Source organism: Meriones unguiculatus, chromosome 8, assembly GCF_030254825.1.
Source record: "Meriones unguiculatus strain TT.TT164.6M chromosome 8, Bangor_MerUng_6.1, whole genome shotgun sequence".
NCBI classification, from domain to species: domain Eukaryota; kingdom Metazoa; phylum Chordata; class Mammalia; order Rodentia; family Muridae; genus Meriones; species Meriones unguiculatus.
Window position 1 is genome coordinate 84974571 of NC_083356.1, and position 26029 is coordinate 85000599.

A 26029-nucleotide genomic window follows, 5' to 3' on the forward strand; every position below is an offset into this window, starting at 1 on the left:
CACACTAGGTTACATGAAATCATATGCGTGAATACAATTTTACTTGAAAGACGTAGTGACTGACCTATCCACGCCTTATGAAATTAGACCATAGATTTAAAATAATTATTAGCAAAATTTTATTTGATTTTTTAAACTTTTTTTTTTCAAGTAGAAACTCTCATTTCCACGTGTGAAACCCTTCTGAACTAGGTCTTAGATTTAAACACCCAAAGTTTAAGTTTCTTGAATCCCATATTAAGCTTTAAGTCACTGTCTGGAGATTAAGTAATTATGTGGATTCAGACTCACAGTAACTTCTTCCTTATTAGTAGTCCAAGCACAAACTGTATTGTCTGTTTGCTGCCTTTGGCTTCCTGTGTCCTTGATGTTCCCACGAGTTTTGTCGCCAAGATTGTAAGCAGATAAAGCCAGAATTACTTTTTTTTAAAAAAAGGCATGTGAACATCATTAGCAGCTAACAGGTGGTCATGTCTTTGTCCAGTTTTTCCGTTTAACATGGGAAAAATATGTTCTCCCAGTGATTAAATTCAGAAAGTTGTGTTAAAATATACTTTCCTTTACAAAAAATATGATTCCAACCTGCCAACACTATCAAGTACTAATCGGATATTTTAAGATATCAGTTGAGTCTAACAGACAAGAAGCCAGAAAATTCAGTGCAAGGGCCAAATCACTGTGAGAAATTCAGGACAGCAGCCTGGGATGGGAGAAGGAGATCAGCTCTCTAGGGAGGTCTGCTATGGAGAGTGAAGAGTCAATCAAACAAGGGCTCACAGATTTCTACAAGGAAAGAGAAAGTATCTCCCACTGATGGAAAAGAGGAAAGACCCAGATGTAATCATAGTTTCAGATTGCTTTGGAGAGCTTTTTTAACTTTTCCAAGTGTTCCTTTCCAGATCTATAAAAATGGGTCTGATAACATCCTTCTAGAATCATGTGAAAATTTGAAATTAGAGATGTAAATACTTAGTTCACAGCAGGCACTCAATAAATAGGAGCTCTTTTATTATCCTCTATGTCTCCAAGCAGATGGCACCAAGAAGGGTATGAGCCAAGGGTGGTGTCTGATGGAAGGCTGGAGCAGGGCACACATACTCTACATCCTTTTCCCTAAGGGTACAGGAAATACAGGAGAGGAGCCAGAATTAGATACGGGAGTCATAGCTGCAAAAGTCTAAATGTGAGCAGCTGGTCCTTCCCCTGGCACCTCACCAGGTGAAAATGGCAGCCAGGGCATTCTTGGGAGCAGCATATCAGGACCCAGTAGAAGGGAGCCAAGAGATGCCCTTGATTACTTAATGCCCAAAAGAGCATGTCATTAAGAAGTCCTGGTTAATGGAAAGCTTCAACATCCAGCATGTACTTCAAACAAAGCTCTTGTTTATTCCCTTATTCAGTCATCGAATGTGAATGTTGTTTTTTAGCAGATACCACTAAAATGTACATAAAATTCTTGAATTCACTTGCCTTTGCTTTCACATAAAGACAGACAAATAGATAGAAAACGTGTTTCTTCTGTAGTAGTTTATCTCATAGTTATGAGATTGCCAAACTAGAAAATCCACAAGTCTGAATAATAAATTTTGTATAAAATACTTTTAACATTATAAATGTACACAATCAAAAATAACGTTTTAAAAGTCACATGGTAAAATAACTAAAAGAAAATGCATTTCCCTTTAGATTTTAATGCTATAGAAATTATGTTTTAGCAAAATCCTAAAATTATTTCAATATGGTTCTCTCAATTTCATACATCTTAATGATGATTCATACACCGTAATGGGGTTACAGGAATGAAGATAGAAACAGAAGTTTTGAATGAGATATTAATACAATGCTGAAAATTAAAAATCTGTAAGCTTATGGGGTACATCTGAGCAGGGTGTCTAGGCTCTCTCTATGCATGATTCTTGGTTAGAGTATCGGTCTCTGCAGGTCCCCTGTTCCCAGGTTTTTTGTCTCTGTTGTTCTCCTTGTGGAGCTCCTGTCCCTTCCAGGTCTTCCTATCTCCCCCTCCCCCTTCTTCCATAAGATTCCCTACACTCTGCCCAAAGTTTTTCTGTTAGTCTAAGCATCTGCTTAGATACCCTGCTGGGTAGAATCTCTTTGATCACCTCCCCTTGGGGAGTACAGCTTTTCGAGGCCACAGAAGAAGATGATGTAGCCAGTCCTGATGAGACCTGATAAGATAGGGTCAGATAGAAGGAGAAGAGGAACTTAGCTATCAGTGGACTATGGGAGGGGCATAGGGGGAAAAGAGAGAGGGTGGGTGGGACTGGGAGGAGACAAGGGAGAGGCTACAGCGGGGTTACAAAGTGAATAAATTGTAATAAATAAATAAATTTAAAAATCTGTAAGCAGCCTTTCATGTACTGGGGAGTAATCATTATGACACCAAGTGAAAACAAGTTTGATAGATAAGCAGTAATACTTTGTAATAATCTAAATAATCATAGTTCTCAACAGAAACAGCTAAAAGTATCATCTCATTGTAAGATGTTTGCTGAGACCTTAACACATTTTCCTAAGGAGATCATAAACAAGGCACAAATAACAGTGGACCTTCCATAGCCATTTATACTGTTATTTTTAAGGAATAGTTCATTCTGAGTTTGCCATATCTCTAGCCCTGAGGACTGGCACTTTCCAGTAATATTTCCATCCAGCTTGTTTCCTACTCTCTCATGCCTACAAAAAATTCCAACTAAGCAGTGGGGATCTCAGAATGATTCTGACTAGAACTCTTAAACCCTGAACATCCCCAGAACTGGTGGGAAAGAGATATCGTGCCTGTAAACAAGGAAGAACAGTATGGAACAAAGAAAACAAAGGCTGGAAAGGAAGATTTTGCAGCATGTAAGGAAGCAAGTCTCCAGAAAGGCAAGAAATAGGTATAGTATGTCTCAGGATTACCGTTGCTGTGAAAAAATACCATAACCAAGGCAACTCTTATAAAGGAGAGCATTTGATTGGAAGTGACTTACAGTTTCAGAGTTTTAGTTCATTATCATCATGATGGGAAGCATGGCAGCATGCAGGTATTGGAGAAGGAGCTCAGAGTTTCTACATCTTGAGATGAAGGCAGAAGAACAAGACTGTGTCACACTGAGGAGAGCTTGAGCATATATGACCTCAATGCCCACTTCCACAGTGACATACTTCCTCCCAACAAGACCACAAGACCACACCTCCTAATACTGCCGCTGCTTCTTGCCAAGCATTAAAACACATGAGGTTATGGGAGCCATACCTAGTCAAACGACTTCATTCTGTTCCCTGTATCCAGAACATAACGCAGAAACGCATTTCGTCCAACTTCAAAAATCCCCATAGTCTGTAACAGCTTCAGCTCTGTTTAAAAGTCCAAAGTCTACTGTCTCTTCTGAGATTCATGGCAATTTCTTAACTGTAACCCTCTATAAAATCAAAATAATAATAATAAAAAAATATATCACATACTTCTGAGATATAATGGCACAGGATATATATTACTGTTCCAAAACATAGGGAAGGGAGCATAGTAAGAAAATACTGGACCAAAGCAAGACTGAACAGCATCTAGGGAAACTCCAAACTCTGCATTATCATGACCTACCTCCAAGGTTCTTTCTTTCTCTTGGGCTAGTTGCACTCCCTGTTACTGGCTTTCCTTGGCAGGCATTCCGTGGCTCTGGCATCTCTAACATCTTGGGGTCTTCAAGGCAATCCAGGCTTCACCTTCACAGAATGGCCTTTCACAGTTTCCACAATGTCCTCTCTGGGCTTCCATGTAGGGACACCATTGCCACCTGCCTAGCCCCTGTAACTTTCCTTAGGCATGAAGGGAGATTCTCTAACCCCTTTCTTCTTTTCTTTACTCTAAAGCCAGAACCGTGTGGCTGAAGCTACTAAGTTCTGCTCCTTGCTGGGGCTGGAACATGGCTCCAGAAGGAGCTGAGAGTTCTATGACCTCAAAGCCCATCTCCACAGTGACAAGATTCCTTCAACAAGGCTACACACGCTCCTAAAAGGCCACACCTCCTAATACTGCCATTCCCTGTGGCCACACATTCAAACACATGAGTCTATGAGGGCCATTCCTATCAATCCGCCACAAAACTGGTAGATTAAGTCTGGTATTTTTTCAGCAATTAACTTACTGGATTTAGGTGATGCATATACAGTCACTGATGGTACTATCTTTTCATGTTTTTTTGTTTGTATTTCAATGTTTCCCGTTTAAACAGTGACACATACAAAGTTAGACATTAGAAATTTCTATAATTCAATAGAAGAATATTCACATTTTTTAAATTGCAACACAAAAAAAATTTAAAGAAAGATCTAATTGTCTTTATGATTTATGTTAAGACCTTTTAAGTATTAAATACAGTCTTGATAACTCATTGTTTTCTTACTCTTCTCCCCAAACCAATATTTTTTCAGTCCTTATGATCTTTCTGAGTAAGTATATAATTAAGAACTTATAATAAGTTTGTTATTACCCCAAATTGAAAAGTCATACTAATTTCTCAGATAAACACGTAATTAACAATTGTTTGAAACACACACCAAAAAGCCTGTCCTGGAGACTCATAAAAATATGTATCATAAATATTTTCTTATTATGAATTTCATATGAAATAGTATAACCCTGCCAATATTTGAAAATAATAAGATGAATAAGCCATCTGCCAAAAAAAAAAGAGAAAACAATATTAAGCTTGTAGAAATAAATCAAATCTAGTGAAGAAGAGAAAGAAAAAAAAATCTTACCTAGAAAAAGAAAACTCATAATAATTGCGTAAATTACTATGGTTTATCATATGTCATTGGAAGATTGGAAGTACTTACGTACTATGATCATTCACCTTAGTTTTTTCCCTTCTCCTCCCCAAAAGAAGAATGTCACTTCTGGCATCAATTTTACTTAATACCACTTGAGAAAGACTACTGAACAAAAATCTAAACAATCATTTCACTTATTTAAAGACTATCTGTCCATTGTTCATTATCCATGGACTACGGGAGTTCTTTGTTGGAAAACAATTTAGATGATTTTAAAAAGTACACAAATGTTATTACGGCTAGTGTTTAAATTCAGAACAGGGAAACAGTAAAGATTAGATACATGCTTGCGGGTCAGGCATCCGAATATGTTTGTCCAAACACTGTTATTCAAAAAGTTTCAGGGCTGCAACAGGCATGCTCCCCTGTGACTCTTACTATTCTGCTATATGTATTCATGGCAGCTGGCAGCAATCTCAACTCTTGTAGGACCCATGGATTGTAATTTTTTCAAAACATTTTGTTCTCTATGAATCATTAGCTATGAGAACTTGGTTATGAGCTGAGCAAAGCAAGCTCTGATTAATCTCTTCTTTCCCGTCTAAGGGGCTGATCTTACCCTCCGCCCTTTGGTCACCCAGGGCCATGCATCTAGAAGCATGAGCTATTCTCAAATCCGTATAACCCTATGAGTGCTCCATCACTAATCGCCCCATCTTCCTCCTGACCCTGGCAGTAACACTGTGACTATGTATCTCCTTAGATGAACTGCAGTTAATCAATTTCTGATTTCATTAGGTCAAGTGGCAACTTTCTTTCGATAATAGGCCAAATCCAGAGGCCTCTTTGCTCTACTCCCAGCAATATTTCCTAAACGTTAGTACATTGTTGTGATTATAAACAAAAGAAAGTAATGCTATTCGAATGCTTCTAAAAGTTTTATCCTTTTTATTCCATGACTAAGAATAGGCACATGTTAACAGTTTATTATGAAGTTAAGGATAGGATAGTCACTCATTATTGTCAACTAAATTTAAAATGCCCTTTCTCAGAATGATATTTGAAGCTTTCTTACATTCGCAGCTTTCCGTGTCAAGAAAACACTGTTTTGAATGCAAATGATCACTTACTCTTTCTGTATTCAAGATTCCTGTGGTCCACCCACCCACTTTGTTTCTAGACCACAGAAACTTGTACTATGATTCCTCAAAAGCCTAAAAGAATGTACCTTTCTTTTTAAGTCATTTTGTTGGGTATTCAAATGGTTTCACCCATATGCTTAGAAAAGGACGGACTAATTGTAAGCATAGAATCTTCAGTGTTTTTTTTTTTTTAGAAAATAAGTTTGTTCCTTGTTATTCATAGTAGATCCCACATTCTTTAAGGAAAATCGGGTCCTATTTTTCACCCAGCCATATGATATTAATCTGAAAATAACAGATATACCACTTGGAATTTATTAAAAATGTGATCTATAAAAGTAAGCATTTTTTTCTTATAGGAATGGTTCATGGATAATTTGCTTGTTTAAATAATAAGGTAATATTCCTATTCTTTAACTCTTGCTGAAAATAGATATATATTCCACTTGTATAAAATATATTCTACTTGTATAAAAAATAATTCACTTAAAAATGTAAACAACATAGCTGGGCATGGTGACAAATGCCTGTAAACCTATCTCTTGGAAGACAGAGGTAGGCAGATCTCAGCAGATCTCAGTGAGTTTGAGGCCAGCCTGGTCTATAAAATGAGCTCAGGTCACCCAAGGCCACACAGAGAAACCCTGTCTCAAAAAAAATGTTGACAAATATCTGATGCCATTACTAAGGAAATAAAAGACTAAAATCTTGCTGTAGACACAATCTTGGCAGCACACACCTATAATTCTAGCACTTAGAAGATGCATGCTAGAGGATCAGGAGTTCAAGGCTGATTACATATTATGTTCAAGGTCAGCTTTAGAAAACAAAGAAAGAAAGAAACAGAAAAAAAAAATTGTCAGCCATAGTATCTTCCAAAACCCAAAACTGAGTAAAAATGATTTCTCCTCCTTCTTCTCCCCTACTTACTCCCTGTATTGCTTTTCAAGTGTTTCCAGTAAAACTAGTACAATAGAACAATACAGAGGAAGACCATGCAGACAGTCCTTATGAGACATGATAGGCTAGGGTCAGTTGGAAGGGGAAGAGGACCTCCACTATCAGTGGACTTGAGGAGGGGCATAGGAGGAGATGAGGGAGGAAAGGGTGAGATTGGGAGGGATGAGGGAAGGGGCTATAGCTGGGATACAAAGTGAATAAATTACAATAACTTTTAAAAAAATATATTAAAAATACAATTCCAAACACCTCTATTAGCAGTTTCTTATTATCTTTTTCTCAGTGTCCCCTCCAACCCAATCTGTGATCCTCAGTTTGTTTTCCATCGAAATTAGCTAATGACCTTAATCTACAGTGGTGGTCACTAAATCTACTTTTTTCCCCACTGAGATAACATTCTCTAAGTCTCAGCTCAGGCCACGTCTTTCAGTCTTTCTACTTTAATATCCTTATTGTGTTTTAAAGAATTGTGATGTGATGTTTCATACCCATTCTTTTGGCTTTTCTGTGTTCACTGACTTCAAATTTTTAGTGTTATTTTTGATTCAATAAAATAAGAGAGGTATTTTCCAATGTAGGAAAGAATAATTTTTATAATTTTTGAAAACTGCAAATATGATTTTCTCTAGAGTCAATTTATTTATAGAAACCCAACTTAACTACAGAACTTCTGGCCTTCATCACTTTCTTTAAAAACTAGATGGAATTATATAAGAAGTGTGGGTGTAAGAGTCAGTTTTGAGTACTTTTGTTTTATAGGTGAGAAAGGGATTTATTTGGCTTACATTTTGAGTCAGTCCATCACTGAAGGAAGTCAGGACAGGGACTCAAGCAGGAACTTGTAACAGAAACTGTGGAATAACACTGCTTTCTGGTTGATTTGAGTTCATGCTTAGCTAGCTAGCTTGTAGCATCTGAGGATTACCTTCCCAGGGAATGCACCACAGACAGTGGGCTGGAAGCCCTTCCTAAAACAGCAGTAAAGACACCAACAGGCTTGCCTATGGACCAGTGTGATCTAGGTAGCATTTTGATTAAGACTCCTTCCTCAAATGGCTCTAGGGTGTGTCACATTGACAACTAAGCTAACTGGGACAAAATGCTAATACACTGGCTTTTTAACTTTACGTACTCGAGTACCATTCTTAACCCAAAACACACAAATACATAATTTAGATACATTTGTCAAATGTCCTGAAATTAAATTGCTGCTTAAATATAATAGATATCTCTATATACGCATTAATTAACACAACAGAAAATTGGATAAGATGGAAATATTTACATTAGACCTGAAGGTAATATAAAGTCTGGGTTTAAGTATATCTAAGGTATTTGTAAATTTTATATTGTTATATAAATTCTTGATATAATATTTCTGTGAGTGAATTTTGGTGCTCTTGCTTTTCTCTCTCTCTTTCTAGCTCTCTAGCTCTCTTACCTGTTGCATGGCAGCCAGAAGCTGATTCCAGTGAACCTATATTTATATACTTTTAACTTGTCTTACATCAGAAGCAGTCCAACGACCTCATTCCTGCCTTGCCACCCCTTCCTAGTTCCTAATTTTTTTTAATTAAAGAAAAAGGGAGAAATATTAGCCCACAGGCTACTTGCCTGTAGGTTGCCTACCAGCCTCTGCTGCTGTCAGCTGCCGTAGAGATGTGCATAGATAAAAGCAGCCTGCTGACTTGAGCAAGCTCTCTCTGACTCTCTTTCCTGGGGTGCCCTTCTCCTACTGTCTCTCACAGTCTCTCTGTGCCTCTTTCTCGCTCTGCCCTTACGGCTCAATAAAACTCAGTGTCACACCTGCTTCATGCATCTAATATTTGTATCATAACGAAACGTTGGGGAAACAGCTAGAACTCAGGCTGGCAAGGAAGCACGAACCGTGTGGCCAAGGGCTTGCACTGTGGATTTTGTACTGAAAGAGACAGGATCTTAAAAAAGCGCTGCCATGCAGGGAAAGTATATGAACAGGTCTGATTTCCTAAGGTGACCATTTCTACAGGTAGTAGGAAGCAAGGAAAGAAAGATCAGAGGTAAGAAAATACTGCAGCAGACCAAGTGACAGATGCCGTAGGCCCAAGCTAGCAGTGGGAACAAAGACAGACTCCAAAGATTTCTGAAGCGGCAGGTTTTCCTGAAATATATTGGAAAGATTCTTGACAGTTCCAAAAATTCCATTTCTTCTGTGTCTTCAGAAACAAAAAATGTAAGATGGAAAGTTCAGCGGAGCTTTTATCTAACCACTGGTTTTCAGAATTTACTACAGTCTTGTTATACTACATGTAGTCAAGGGACCAGTAGCAACCATGTTACCTGGGAGCATGGCTTTTATTTATTTATGTGTATGTGAGTACGCATGTGAGTGCCCTAGAAAGCCAGACAAGGATGTAGCATTCACTGGAGCTGGTTTTCCAGGTAGTTGTGAATCACCTAATTTGGGCGCTGGGAACTGAACTCCATACCGTGGGAAAAGCCACAAACTCAGTCTTCTGTCAGCACCTGGAGACTAATTTCAGCATATAAGCTATATATTCATTAAACTTTGATAAATACTTTACAAGGTTACACAAAAATAACTCCCTAAATCGGTTTGTAAAAATGCCAGGGCCACAGCCACTTTGGAGCACCGTCTAATCTACCCTGCGTAGGATTGTTTGGTTAGCCATTTCCTGACAATTCATAGTTTGGATGGTAAATATTCATTTCATCTCATCACTCCCTTCCAATTTATGATCACACACAAATTGCTACAATACAGAATCCCAGAGCTACCCTTCCTGAGCACATTTGCTTGTACTAGAGCCAACACTTTATCCTGAACACTGAAAGAGTCAGGACAAAGGACAACAGCAATAAGAAGACTGTTACTATAATTAAACTAAATTCATCACAATAAACATATAACAAACCGAACAGCAATTCCATGAACTGTTCCACTAATTTCTTGGTATTCCACTAATCCCACATGCAGAACAGATCTGAAATTTTGTTTTTCCTTCACCTTCCATACACTTCGTTAAGAATGTAAATTCCCACATGTATCCTCTGATAGCTAATTCACTTCCCCAAGGGCAAGAATAACAATATTTGATCCCTTCGATTACTTAATTTTTGTGTTGTTCTTGAGTACTGTAATTCACTTCCCATCAGCCTTTCAGGTTAGATATCTTAATCTGGATGATTCACAGCTCAGCTGCTGTATTCCCACCTAGAGCTGCCTTATTAGCATTCCAGCGGTGCTTGCCAAAACAATCAAGGCCCAACAAGCTACACTTAAATCAAGTTGTGTGGAAAAGTTGCAAGGAAAGCAGAAATAGGCTCACATTTGAGTTCCCATAAACAGTGGGCAAACTTGGAATGATGTTTGTTTAAGCCTTCAAGTAGCATATGATTTCATCTCTGGGAAAAAACTGATAATGATTACTTCCGAGGTGAAACATCACCTTGGGTGTATGACTCCAGGAACCAGAGACCAAAATAAAATGAATGGACAAGTGATAAATATCCTCTCAATGAATTTTACTAAAATGTAGTTCCTAAATATCAAGTCTCTTTAAAATGTCATTGTATAATAAGAAGACAAGCTGTCCATCCTGGATGGCTTCACATATTTAGTTTTATACTTCAGGGACAGCTTATACAGGAATATTTAATACTGGTTTATTTTTTCTAATAAGTGTCTTCATTTGTTTTTGCTGTTCCATGCCTTATTTTTTGTTTGTTTGTTTGTTTATTACAATTTATTCACTTTGTATCTTGGCTGTGGCCCCCTCCATCTCCTCCCAGTCTCACCCACCCTCCCTATTCTCCTCCTATGCCCCTTCCCTGGTCCACTGATGGGGGAGGACTTCCTTCCCTTCTATCTGACCCTAGCCTATCAGATCTCATCAGGGCTAGGTACATCATCTTCCTCTGTGGCCTGACAAGGCCGCACCCCCCAGAGTGAGGTGAGAGCCAAAAAACCTGGGCCCAGGGGGCCTGCAGAGGGCCATACTCCAACCAAGGACAATGCATGGAAAGGATGTAGACCCCCTGATCAGAGGAAGCCCATAGGCGGCTCAGTTTCTAAGTGGGTTCCCTAGTAAGGGGAGCAGGGGCTGTCTCTGATATGAACTCAGGGGCCATGCCTTAATTTTAAATTGAGTGTAGCTGAATTCCATTGAAAGATTTGGCTGAGGACCTAAAGTATTTTGTTTAATTTTTACTGAGCAAAATTCAGAATGTTAGTCAATAAGCATTAGATATTAATCGCACATGAGTGGAAACATTAATTTTTTTTTTACCTTCCAGAATTCCAGGTCAGTGAACTCATATAATAATCTTTTTTGTAAGCTCAATAAAATTTTATTTAAAGGTTTCCTTTCCTGTCCATCTAGGTCACTGGGGTTCAAGATTTCTGAAAATAGCCCTTTCTCAAAGAAAGATGTTTGTTTACTCCAATTGTGCTACCAGCTCTTTATTCTTTTCTCTGTCCTTGAGTTAAGGACACACAGACAGGGCAGCCTCGAAGTTCTGCACTGGAGGACTTCTGGCAATTTATTCAATTTACTCTAGGAACCATTTTAACACAGTCCTCTCACTTGATGACGCCCCACGTCTCTGAAGAGCTGTGCTCTCTTGCTCATTCTGAACTCACCCAGAATACTAATCTGTATGCAGGACCTGCCATTACTACACAGAAACAAGCGTGCATTCACAGGTGCCTTTGGCCCAGCCTCCGAGTCAAGACAGGCTCCATTACCAACACCGCCATCCCTTTGTGCTGTCTTATATTTTTTCTTGTATACATCAAAACTCACACTGAACAATGAATTCTGCACTACAAAAGAGGATTTCTTTTTGTTCCTGCCTAACCTACCTTCGTCCACTAGTTGAACAAACAGCCCCACACACCCACACACACAAATGCTATCATGTAATAAATAATCTTTGTGATGTTATAAAAGTCATCATTTTCATATTCTTCCAAGAAGCTATTAAACTGCCAGCAGAAGAACACGGTGGAGCACTGAGAGTGTCTGTATCTGCTGCTATATATGTAACTTTGAATCTCTCTCTTAAAACTTTGTCAAGTCGGCCTTTCCAGCAACAGTAGTTTTCATTGCTTAACAGTTTCTGGCTATGTTTTTAATATGACAAGCAGAAGCTTACTCTTTTATTAAATGCTAACTTTATAGAAAATTAAAGCATAAATGCACTATTTATATTGCAGTTAGCAACAGTAATTTGTGACAATCAAGGCAAATCCATTGAGGGAAAAAATTAAACCAAATCACTCCTCTAAATTATTGTTGCTTTTCTCCCTTCCTTGTCTGGTAACTACTTCTCATCTTTGACTTTGAAACCCATCAGTTTAAACTTGGTTCTTATTCCAGTGGGCTAATCCCCTTTCATAAATCATGCTCGAGCGCCGAGGTAATTTGCACATCGTTTAAAGAGTATTTGCTTTGAAATCTTCACCTCAAGCCCTTTTGTATATCCTTTCTCTCTAAAGATTTGTAGTATTTGTTTTGTTCTCTGAGGTATAAAAGACCTGGATAAACTTTATTCCTGTTGTTTCAAGATTAGTTAACTAAAATGCATATTAATTCAGCAGGGATGGGGACAAATCTCGGTAAAGATGATCACTCATGAGCCCCCGGGAATAGCAGAGTACAAAAACGTCAGTCTTCAAATCTCCTTGGACTTGCTCAAAGGAGTAGTGGGGGATTTAGATTTCTAGAATATGTCTACAAATGTAATTTCTTTGTTGTGGAGAACAGGAGCTGTAGTGATTACTTCTCCCCAGAAAATTGATTCTAATTTATATTTGAACAAAAATTAAGCTGTCTACAAAGTAGTTCTTCAAGAAGACAGGGAGAAAGTACAACAGGAAAGATACATCCAGTACTAAACATTACATGCTCTATATGCTGCCGGGTTTGTTTGTCTATTTACTTACATATTTATTTATTTTCTCATTTCAAATCCCAAAATGGAGCTCAGCGGTAGAACAGCTATTTCCTTTCTCTCTATGAGAAAAGGTGAAATTGGACAGACTTCACAAAATCAGAAATAGACACATGTTGGTAGAGTTTGGTGTTGTTTTTACACTTACAAACTAATATTTTCCCATTTCCTAGAAAACTCATCAATTGATACTGATTTCTATGGCACTGATCTCTGTGAGAATGTTAAGGTTTTTTCTGATACCTTCTCCAACAGAAAATGACCAGAAACTTCTGGCACTTAGGTGCTTATATGAAAGTGACTGGGTGGAATAGAAGGTAATAAATCACTCGCGTAGATTCCCAGCTACCCACATTCTTGTTCCACTTTTCTTCCTTACAAGTGTAGGAATAGACGGTTCCCCAGTCCTCAGGGTGCCAAAGTTTGCACCATTAGGAAAATCTGCAAGTAGCTTGATTTATCTTCCACACTCAGTTAGCTAAGACCCAGCTAAATAAAACTCAGCAGGAATGAGCTTGACTTGTTAAACTTTTTTAAATAGGGAGATGCGACAATTACAACTTTCCTTTTCCGCTACTTGAGTTTCCATCGGAAGTGAAGCCCCTTGTGAAAGATACTCAGACGAGATCCCAAATTATAGGTGCATGGCTGATGATGCTGAGTTTTGAGTTTTCATTATACACAGAGGGTTGTCTGCCGTTTGCAATTAATCTAGGCACAATCCTCTTGGTACTTTGGGAAGAATGTGGAAGACATAGCCATTTTATAAGTTGTAAATTCCTAAATTACCTTAAATTAGAGACACTATTAATCGGACACTTAAAGATAGGATCTGCCTATTGTGTAGGCTCATCTTCCCCTGATGGAGAAATCAATTAAATATTTAGGATGTGGAATACCTTCCAGGTTGGATAATGGATTTCATTTAAATTATGTCCTCCAATCCCAAACATTCAAGGGGATCTTAACGGATGGAAGCACATTACTGTTTCCTGGATTGCGCACATTAACACTTTAAAAATGAATGTGCTTCCCACGATTTCTTATTTGTTCTACCAGCTGCCTGTCAATGTGCCAAGTAAACAGTTTAAGATAAGTATGTAAAAGATGCATGTGTAACTCACTGTGATGAGGCACACACCCTTATAGGAACAGTTCCCAACAGATTTATTTTTCTCAATGCCCCAGCAACTTTCAATGAGCAGCCAGCATTTGATCACGGGACAGTGGAGAGAAATGTACAAGTGAGGCAGTTAGAACCCTCACAGAAGTTCTGTTCATTTTATTGTTCTAATTCTACTTGAGTATCGTGTCTTCATAGGAAGGTATAATTCATCTTAATAAATAAATAATAAGTGATTACTATAAGAAATCCTGCGACAATGAGGGGAAATTTGAGACAGGCTTAAGCATTTTCATCGAGTGACCGTGGGACATAATAGAATCCTTTGATTCTCATTCATGGGTTATGGCTGTCTCACATCATGAACAGTGTTGTTAAGAACAAAGTTGTCTTGTCGTGTCTTCCACAGCAGAGAAACACTATATAGAAATAGCTTGACATTTTTGTCAGCTCTGAGCAATAATCCAAACACTAAAGAGCTCTCTCTTTTAATCCTGTTACTTTACTATATAATGTGAGATTATTGCCTTCCTTTTGCTTATTTGGACACGGAAGTGTCCTTAGTGTGCCCGAAGCCACACCTTGGAAGCCGAGTATGAATTTGAACCCATCTAGCAACATATTCCAGCCCTGCCACCAGGTTCTGTGATACTCGTGACTTGAGGGGTGAGGCCAAGGGACAGTTTACCGCCTGTCACACTCACTCTCTTAAACTCCACTTAGGCTCTGTTTTGCAATTTTTTTAAAATGTCAATAACGATCGTGCCCACCTCACAAAGTTATTTGGAAGCGTAAGTTAGGTTAAATAGTTTATAAGAGGGTATGACTCAATAAAGGTTAAAAACAGCATTAGTACAAGTATTTAGAAAAGTACTCATAATTTGGTTAACAAAAGGATGTCAGAAAGATAAATGACTAAAATCTCCATAAATTACCATACTTTCCGAAATGATCTTGGGATTTTAGAGGCTAAAGTTTGGAGTGTCTTACTAACGGATAAACTTCTTGATATGGGTTATAAATTTAGCCAATCAGAAAGCAGGAATATGAAGACAGGTATATTACTTGTTTCTAGAACAAAGCTCTTTACTGTAAATCTGATAGAATGGGACTACTTGATCTTAGAGGAGAGCAAAAACCCAACCTACTAGCATAATTCTGTAACTTTGGTTGCCGTATTTTGGGTGCTAAGCTTCTAAAATGAAATATGGAATTACAAGGCTCAATGAAACTGCAAGAATTTAACTTAAAAGGAATTATTTGTTAGCATTTTGATGAGGAGTGAAAAGAGAAAAGAAAGCAAATTGATCTTTTCAAAGTTAGGTGGCAGGAATGTCTCAGTAGGCTTCCTATGTAATCACTGTCACTGAGAGGCTGGAGGTCTCTTATTTGCTAGTAATTGATACCTACTCTTCAATCTGAAGTATAGAAGACAACCTATGCTTTAAGGGATTATCTAGCAAGGAACTACTCTCCTGCTTTTCACAACTGAACTAAGTGTGTAGTCAAGCAGGGTTGAATCACACACAGATATCATTACTTTCACAATGTTTGGGAATACACAGATAATATCTGAACCTAATATTAAATTAATCCTGACTAGTATCTGCTGAGCTGACTTAGCGTTGCTTGCTACCTACACATTTTAAAGACTAACTACTTGGCATTGGATAACCAATTAGGGGGCTCATCCCTGGGGAGGACTGATTTTCCCTCTCTCTGTAGTCGTTAATTGCCACTCTCTGTAAAGGGTAGGAAACCATGTGATTTCCCTTACTTGTAATGTCAGGTCAACTGGGTTTGTCATTGTTTAGTCAACCTTATTGTTAAGTTTTTGTAAGTATAGCTTCCCTGTCCTACACAGAAGACACAATCTTGCAGCAAACTTTGTGGTTCTGTGGCTCTTCTAACTGTTTGCCTCCTCTGCCATGATATTTGATGTTTCCTGGGCCTTCGATGCAGGGGTTGTGTATCGGATTATCAATTTGGCTTTGGCACCTCATGGTCAGTTGTTTTTTGCATTGCTGCTGAAGACACAGCACCCCAGATACAGTCTGGATCTGAATCCTAAGCCTACTTTCTGAGGGCTAGTTTTCATACTGTAAGGTGTAATGCAAGTTGCCAAAAGAGAAAAGCAATCAATACTCCTACCCAACTATGACACCTATAAGCTACAACAATGACCAGCATGACACAGCATCCCCCAAAGCACAATAGTGGCACTTATTTCCTCATGATATGCGACAGATCTGTATTTGGACTTAAGGTCCACTCAAAAGGAAGAAATTCCCGCCTGGTACTAGAAACGTAGATAACTCTCAGTGGCTGGTGAGGCCATGGACCTATAGAAAAACTCACTACTACCGATTCTCCAAGGCAGCTTAATTTCCAATTGTGTTTTAAATCCTCGTGCCCACAGGTAAGTGTAGCTCTTACCCTCATCAGAGAAGATTCTTTTTTGGGGGAGACGGAGACAACTAGAGAAAACCACAATTTGTTAGCCTGTATAATTTTAAAGGGAAAAAAATGACAGAAATATAATCAATACAATGACAAATTAATCAGAGATAGCAGAAATGTTTAAGAGTATTTCAAATTAGATATTTAATTTTTCTATTGTCTTAACATGTTGAAATAAGTTTGAAAACAATATGGTACAAAAAAAGTGATATGGCGAAATAAATTTCCATAAAAGAAAAAAGTTCTTACATGGCAAACAATTTTGATCAAGCTTTACATACTATCAATGCTAAATAAAATGTAAACAACATATGTACTGTGAATAGTTTAAAATATTCAGCATATATCTTCATTCTACCATTCAAACACTATATTACATTTTTCCCCATTTGCAGAAAAGGGAATTCATATAGTTAGTTTTAGAGTCTAGATTAAAGAGTTTACTTCAGAATAACACTGATCTACTGATCTACATTTTTCCTTTTCTTTTGCCCTTTAGTTTTTATTATTACATACAGTTCATCATATAGTTGAATGATTTTATATGTGTTCTTCAAAAAATAGAAATTTACCATATATATATATATAACATTTGTGTGTGTGTGTGTGTCTGTAGCACATAAAAATAAAGTTTCAAGGCCATATTGGCAGATGGAAAAAGAATAAATGTCAAGAAAAGTTGATTATAAAATAAATATATAACAACAAAATTAAACTTTACCATTTATCGATTTAACAGATGGTGAGTAAAACAGTAAAAATAAGAAAAATTAAAATGTAATTTGAGTTTTGAAATTGGTGAGGTAACTTTTTGTACTTGATTAGAAGTTTGCTACTCGCTACTTCTATTTTTAGAAAATTCTCACCTTTTAGTTCACAAATAAACATTTTATTTAACAAATCCTAGTCTGAAAATTTAAATGTGAATAAATATTTTTACCAGACTATAAAATTTACTCTTAGATTAACATTCAAAAACTTAAAAAAAGTTTCCATGCATTTTTTATTGTTAATTAACAAATATACGTGAACATTCATATCCTTAATTCAAAATCTAAATTTAGTGTTTTGTTTTTTTCTTCTTTTATTATTATCATTTATTACAATTTATTCAATTTGTATCCCAGATGTGGCCCCCTCCTTCGTCTCCTCCCAATCCCACCTTTCTTCCCTCTTTTCCCCCTATGCCCCTCCCTAGTCCAACTGACAGGGGAGGTCCCTCTGCATCTGTTTCCAGCAGCTGCTGAGTGGAGCCCCTCAGAGGACAGCTATGCTAGGTTCCCATCTACAAGCATAGCAAGAGTATCGTTAGTCATGTCAGGGGCTGTCTCTCTGACATGGAGTGAGTCTCAGGGTAGGCCAGGCATTGGTTGGACACTCCCTCAGTCTCTGCTTGCACATCTTGTAAGCAGGAAGATTTGTGGTCGAAGTTTTTGTGGGTGGGCTGGTGTTCCCCTCCTTCCAACTAGGAGTCATGTGTAGTTAAGAGGATGTCCTCTTCACACTCCATGACCCCTGCTGCTAGGAATCTCAGCTAGAGCCAACCTCATAGCCTCCCACGAGCCTACCCTGTCATAGGTCTCCAGCTTATTACTGAGAAGCCCCAGCTCAAGGTTTCTCTTCTCTCTGCAAGGTCCTCCTATTCCTGTTCTCCCTGGGTCTGATAGTGACTCTTATTTCTCTCCCTGCTCCCTTTATTACTCTTTTTCCTTTCTTCAACCACTTCCACTGTCTATTCTGTTTCCCCTTATGAGTGAGATTTAAGCATCCTCCCTTAGTACCTCTTGTTACTTATCTTATTTGGGTCTGTGAATTACAGTATGTTTATCCTGTACCATATGGCTAAAATCCACTTATCAGTGAGTGCATGCCATGTGTGTCTTTCTGACTCTGGTTTACCTCACTCAGGATAACCTTTTCAAGTTCCATCCATTTCTCTGCAAATTTCATGATGTTGTTTTTGGTAGCTGAGTTGTATTCCATTGTGTAAATGTACCACAGTTTCTTTATCCATTCTTTGGTTGACGGACATCTGGGTTGTTTCTAGTTGTGGCTGTTAGGAATAAAGCTGGTATAAACATAGTTGACCAAATGTCCTTCTTGCACGGTGGGACATCTTTTGGATATATGCTCACGACTGCTATATCTGGGTCTTGAGGAAGAGCTATTCCTGCTTTTCTGAGAAAGTGTCAGATTGATTTCCAGATTATTCAAGTTTACACTCCCACCAGCAATGGAGGAGGGTTCTCCTTTCTCCACATCCTCACCAGCCTGTGCTGTCACTTGTCTTTTTTATCTCAGCCATTCTGATGGGTGTAAGATGGAATCTCAAGAGTTGTTTTGATCTGCATTTCCCTGATGACTAAGAACATTGAGCATTTCTTTTTCTTTCTTTCTTTTTTTTTTTTTTTTTGTCTTCTCAGCAGAGGAATATCAAATGTCCAAGAAACACTTAGTAAAGATAGGAGCACCTGGCCTCTTAGAACTGTACCTGGGGTTAAGCACAGATCTGATTCTTTGTTTATTTGTTATTTTATCTGTTTATTTATCTATTTATTTGTTTATCCATTTATTTTATGGAAACAATTGACTAGGAAGATAGTTGTGATTTAATGCTCAGATGCAGCCTGTATGTTTTTACATAGCCATGTAGTAGTTTTTTAGACAGCTACTAACCATGCTTAGAGAAGGCTGGAACTGTCCTAAAGACTGCTTTCTGGCTTGGTGAGGGTTATCAGGTGAAGACTCAAAAACTTCAAAAAAGGCACAGTGAAAACCCTTGGAGAGAACTCTCAGTGGGGTTCAGGCAGGAGGAAGGCTGCTGTATTGTTGGCAACTGTGGAGAAGACTCAAATTTCAAAACCTTGCATCTAGCACCATACAGTCCATGCTCAAGAGTCAAGACACATATATCATCAGATAAATTACCCCCGAAAATTGACCTGGATTTAAGAAGAGAATGCTTCATTTACAATTTGTCGTTTAACATATTTCATATACCTTTTCCTCCATCCTTCCCAGTGATAAGCATTAAATTAATGGAGGGAGGATAGGATCTGAAGCAGGCTTTGCACAGATTACAGAAGTAGGAGCTGGTACGCCTGGTAACATGAAGCTTTGCACCAAGTTAGGGCTCTCTGAATTTATAATAAATAGATAATGAGTAACTGTTATGAAAGAAAAATGCCAAGGAAATGTACCAAGTAACAACTTCAACTTGTGCCAGCTGTAATACAGTTATATCCTGTACCAATTCCTTGTCTTCCAATTACTTCCAGAAGATATCCTTGACTTTAAAGTCAAAAGAATACAGAAATGTAACATCGTTGCAAAAGACAAACAGCACTGTTGTGAGAGAGTGATACCTCACGAAGATCTACTGTGCTGTGCTCTGCAGGATTTGGTCTTTCAGTACTGAAAGCTGAAACTCAGTCCAGCTCACAGTAGTTTTCTTTCCAGAGCTTTCCCAGCCTGGGACATGTAACTGTAACAGAGATTTTTTTTACTAGAAGTTCTATTCACTTATTTCATACATCTTACACATTTTTAAAAGGATGAATAGTGTGTTTAAAAAGTAAACATTCAAAGCTGAAAGCATAATTTCATGTCAAAGACACAAATGCTTAAAAGACAAACTATACAAATAATTTAAAGTTAGAATCTGCGTTTTACGCGAGCCAGACTTCTTATACGAACTACCGGTTTTGCCTCACTTGCTGTGCTCACTTAGTTAATGTTATCCTTCTCTTCCATATTTTCCCTCTCCGCTGGATCTCATCCAAGAAATGACAAATATTCTTAGAAAGATTTTACCTAAACTTTTATCTTGTGTATGTAATATTTTTAACTTAAAAAAATAACTCTTCAAACTCATGTGTATAATTCTTTCTTGGATAAGAATAAGATAGAAAAGGTGTGGAGAACCAAAATATTACCATTTCAGAGGACGTTTGGGGTTGGAGGAACAGAGCAGGGATGGCCACAGTGGATGGGTGTCATGTCAGGGTGGGGAGAAGGTGACATGCACAGGGCAGATGAAACAGACAGAGCACACATTCTGGGTTAGATCGTCAGACAATAGCCCCCTCAGCTCATCTTACTTTTATTTGAAGTAAAGACTTTCCTCATCTATGGTTAATGCTGTAATAGTATCTTTCACTTGAGACATCCCATAGGGTGGAAAAGATAAGGATCTTCATATCCCAAGCTTAGATCTTTTCAGGGAGTGGAGATACACCTTATTTCTTTACTGGTTAAATGTTGTAAGATCAATATAAAGGCACGGTTTAAGATCAATATAAAAGCTCGATTACTTTCTGTATTTTTATTAGTTTATTCATTTTACATCCCAACCATAGCCTCCTCCCTCATCTCCTCCTGGTCGCACTCTCTCTCCCTCTTTCTCCCTATCCTTGTCCCCTAATTCTCAGAAAGGAGGAACCTTCTTCCCTTACCAACTAAATGGAAACTATCAAGGGCTGCCTGCATACTCTTCCTTTGTGGCCTGGCAAGGCCACCTCACTCGGAGGAGGTGATTGAAGAGCAGTCAACAGGGTTCATGTCAGAGATAGTACCTAGTCCCCCTACTAGGTGATTTACGTGGAGACTGAGCTTCCTATGGGCCACATCTGATCAGGCATCCTGGGTCATCTCCACGCATGGTCCTTGGTTGATGCATCAGTCTCCACAGGCCCCCCTGGGCCCAGATTTCTTGGCTGTGTTGGTCTTCTTGTGGAGTTCCTGTCCTCTCCCAGTCCTTCTATCCCCCCACTCTTCCATAAGACTCCCTGCACTCTGCCCAAAGTTTGGCCATGAGTCTCAGCATCTGTTTCAAACCTGGACGTCATGAAATTGGCAGGTAAATGGATGGAAAATATCTTCCTGAGTGAGGTAACCCAGACCCAGAAAGACACACCTGGCATATACTCCCTTATAAACAGGTATTAGCCACACAATACAGGATAACCATACTACAATCCACAGACCTAAGAAGCTAAGTAAACAAAAAAAGAATAGAATTGAAAAAATAAAATACATAAGAAAAAAGTAAATTTATTTAAAAATTTTTGGCTGACAAAAAAAATAGCTATTTTTCCCAGTCTTATTTTCTTCAGCATGACCCATAGTATGCTTATCTATGATGAAAAATATAACTGTCTGCCAAGCTGAAGTTACTAATAATTGTGCATCTGAAATTGTCTGTATGTTTAACTCCCTTTGGGGGTGTTTTTTTGCACAATATTTTAAAAACATATGTAGTAACATTGGCTCCTCCAATGGAGGGTCACCATTTAAATGGACTGAGCCATAGGTACATGTACTTGTAAAGCTGTTTGTAGTAAAATATCTCCTATAAACTAGAATTGTCACTTCAGTTCCATTCTGCAAGGGGAATCTTGTATGCTTCTTTACATTAAATTTTCTTGTTTTGTGATTACAAAAATATTTGGCTTGTAGATCTTAAGCCTTTGAAGGGGACTACCAAGAAGTAGTTCTTATACAGCTTCTTCTCAAAGATAGAGATGTCCCCTATTCCCAGTGTATTCCCCTGTTCTCTATGCCTGACTCAGAAAATAAACCATATGAGCTACTTTCTCCAAAACTACCCTCCATGCAAGGAGTGCTGGCCCTGAAGCCCAAGTCACACTCTGAGGATGGAAGGTAAAGGCAGCTGAACATAAACAACTTTCTTCCATATATATGTATATATATTATCTAAAAGACATATATATATATATATATATATCATCGGGACTAATTTTTGTCCTGATGATATCTAAGGCTCAGTAGAAAAGCTCTACTACTCTTAGCAAGAGACTGTAAAAATAAGTGAATGAATGGATGAACAGAGGAATATTAGAGGACTGGTGTGCTGGCTAAGGTCATTCCAGGAAGAAGGAGCTTCAGTTGAGGAAATGCCCCCACCAGGTTTATTCTGTGGGCAAGACTGTGAAGCATTTTCTTGATTGGTGATTGATGTGGGAGGGCCCAGCTCACTATGAGCGGTGTGTAGATGGTCCTAAGTTGTATAAAAAGATGCAAACTGAGCACACTATAAGGAGCAAGGTAGTAAGCTTCTGCTCCGGTTCCTGCCTCCAGGTTCCTGCCTTGAGTTCTCCAGAGTGATGGAATGTGATGCGAAAGTTAAGCTGTTTCTAGTCATGCAATTTCATCACAACAATAGAAGCCCTAACTGAGACAAACGGATGGAGAGTTGGAGAGATAGATTGACAGACCAGTAGATAATGTCAAAAGGGATTGGTTTACACAACTCTTCAGGCTCACTAAGCCTATCCTGAGACCAAAGGATAAGTAGTCAGAAAGGGAAGATGGAAGCAAGCAGGAACCCACAGATCCTGGTCGAAGCTCCTTGTCAGAAAAGGAAGGTGAGCCTGGACTTAGCAGCGGGAATTGCTAGACTCTCTGAACTCACAGATCTTTTAAGTCCATCTGGGTGACCATAACATAATCCCTGCTGATTAATTCACAGTCAGCCAATGAGAGACCTTTATTTCCTCTAACGGTCCTTTCACTGCATCACCTACATTAAGGCGTGATTGAGTGTGTAGGGTCTGTGGTTTAGCCTTCGTAGGACGGCTATCAGAAACCATCACAGCACAGCCCCTTGCCTGGTATCAGACAGCTATCAAGCGTCTAAGCTGCAACTGAACTCTGGTTCTCCTCCACAGCAAACCCATCAGACATCCATAAGCTTCATTCTCTTTGTCTTGAAGACAACTCCAACCACAAATTTTTTAACTATGTCTCACCCTCTTTAAAAAAAGAAAGAAAGAAAAGAGTTTTAAAAAACTATCTACTAACTGGAGAGATGGCTCAGAGATTAAGAGCACTGGCTTTTCTTCCAAAGGTCCAGAGTTCAATTCCCAGCAACTGGTGGTGGCTCACAACTATCTTTAACAAGATCTGGTGCCCTCTTCTGGCCCGTAGGCACACATGCAGGTAGAATTACTGTATAAATCATAAATAAATAAATCTTTTTTTTTAAAGCAGTCTGCAAGTGTCTCACTCAATGCCTATAATGATTGCAGTTCAGTGTCCAAGCGTGTTCCATAGTAATGGGAACAGGGACTGTCTCTGACATGAACTGAATGGTCTGCTCTTTGATCACTTCCCCCTGACAGGGGAGAACAGCCTTACCAGGCCACAGAGGAAGACAATGCAGCCAATCCTGATGAGACCTGATAGACTAGGATCAGAAGGAAGGAGAGGAGGACCTCCCCTTTCAGTGGACTTGGGGAGGGACATGGATGGAGAAGGGAGAAGGAGGGTGGGGTTGGGAGGGGAGAAGGGAGGGAGCTACAGGGGGGATACAAAGTGAATAAACTGTAATTAATAAAAATAAACACGAAAAATGAAAAAAAAATTATTGTATTTTAATCGAGACAGTGCATGTAGTTTTGATTTGGTGGGGCTTAATGACAGAGATCAGCTTGACTAAAATCTCTAGAGTTTTAGAAAAGTGAGCTATTTTCCTAGAAAAGTCCATGCTTATACTTCCAGAATAAAATAACACACCTAGTTTAGTAAGTTGATATTTAAAAGAACCCAAGTGAATTATGGTTTACTTGTTTAATATTATTTATTTTAGTAGTAATTGAGGAGATATAATTTGATAGAAATGAAAAGCAGCACAGATAAAGAATAGTTGTAGAACATGGTATCTAGGTGTGAGGAAGAACAGATTATATTAATGATTGACAACATTCCATAGCATAACCTAAAAGAAAATTTTATGTGCAAGGCAAGCAGTACCTCAAAAAGCACACATAAATAAATAAACCAACTCTGTATATTGATGTCATCTTGAAAAAAAACTATGCTTATTCTTGCCAGACAAGTTATTTATATTTCTAAATAAAAATGACAAATCTCTATGACAATTTCTAGTCAAGACAACTTCTGTTCCAGTGGAAATGATGTCACCACGCCTAGTTCTGCCTCTTTACTTGCTGATAGTCAAAACATCTCAAAACGTTTGTGTTGTAGCATGATGGCATATCCAGAGATTGCTATTATAGGCTGCACTTCATAATGTGCCTTCGTTATTTCTGTCTTCTAAACAAAGTCAGGCTACCAAAATCTACTGCTATTCTTTAGACCCCTATCAAGATTTTGATTGGAAAAATTGCTTTACATTATGATAACTTTTTCATAATAAAATATTTATTATAACAGGTTTTGGTTTAAAACTTTAAATATACTCTCTTGATTTTGTTCCTTTGATTATATGAGATTGGTTTACCCTGATGTGTCTGCCTTTTACCCATTACTATTATTTTTTTCCTCATCTTTATTTTCTTCCTTCCTAATCTCCTCTGCTGGTTTTTTTTTTTCCCTCTGTGGTTTCTGAAGTGTGTTTTAAAAATACACTTTAGTGAAAACTAAACAAGATATCCAATATGAAAAGGGCAAAAAGAATGGGAGCAAGAAGGCCACTGTTGGTCCATTGCTTTCTGCAGGTGGCTCTATTCCTGAGGTGGACTAAATTCTATCACATTAAGAATGAAGAACTCTGCAGCCTGGTGACTTGGAGAGATAGCTCAGTGGTTTAGAGCACTTTATGCTCTTGTGAAGGACCTGGGTTCAATTCTCAGCACCCACATGGCCACTTACCACTGTCTGTAACTCCAGTTCCTTGAGACCCGATACCCTTTCCTGCCCTCTGTGGGCTCCATTGTGCATGTGATGCAAAGACATCCATGCAGGCAAACACTGATACACATGAAATAAAAATGAATTTTAAAGAACTCTGCAGTCCTTGAATGATAGACCATTCCTGGGCTCCTGATTTTTAAGCTGTATACATATGAATCAGTGACAGTATGGCATGTAATTAGCATATGTGTGGTTTCATGGTATGGCTGCTGCAGTGTTTTCAAGTTACCATTTGTATTTACTCTAGTAGAAAGGAGATGCATTACATTTTTCCAACTTAAAAATCAGAATGCTGATTTGTTACATACAGACTACCACAAAATCCCATTCTCTCTCTCCCTTTATGTATATATGTGTAAAATTTGTATGTGTATGGTTGCACCTGTGCCATGATGCCTATGTGAAGGTCAGAGAGCAGCTTGTAGAGAATTGGTTCTCTCTATCCATCGAGTGAATTCTGGGGCTTGAACTCATATCCTTCAGCTGGGTCGAAAGCATCGTCACCCACTGAGCCTCCTTGCTGGTCTGTAAAATTTTTAAAAATAGAATTCTCTTTCAAATGCTAATCAAGGGACAAAATAATAATTTTTTAAAATTTTTCTCTTTTTGATGTGACAATCTGTAAAATCAAATAGAAGACCACCCCTTATTTTTATACTAACTGCAGTGATATTCATAATTTGCTTTAATCCTCAGTCTGTCTGTAGGTCTGACACTTTTGTACACTTGCATCCCATCGCCTCTACAGTTTTCTTCCATAGAGAAAACAGAAAGCTCAGCTTCTTTCTGTGGCTAAGAACTTCAGGTCTTAGGAACCTGCCGGATTCCACTGAGTTTGTGAGTCAATAAACCAGGTCCTTAAAGAGTGATGATTTAATATGGAAACCAAGATCTTAATTTAATTCCTTTCATTCCAAATGTTTTACCAAGTTCTCTGTAG

The 26029-nt window shown here is 38.3% G+C and overlaps 1 protein-coding gene and 1 non-coding gene across 7 annotated transcripts in view; one reads left to right on the plus strand and one right to left on the minus strand.

Moving 5' to 3' along the window:
* Arhgap15 (Rho GTPase activating protein 15) overlaps positions 1–26029 on the plus strand; it is a 601987-nt gene that overhangs the window by 300517 nt on the left and 275441 nt on the right. The gene's annotated exons all lie outside the window — the stretch shown is intronic.
* Positions 11650–11775, minus strand: LOC132656152 (small nucleolar RNA SNORA40). Its single transcript, XR_009594079.1, has one exon. It is a non-coding gene; the product is annotated as a small nucleolar RNA SNORA40 (small nucleolar RNA).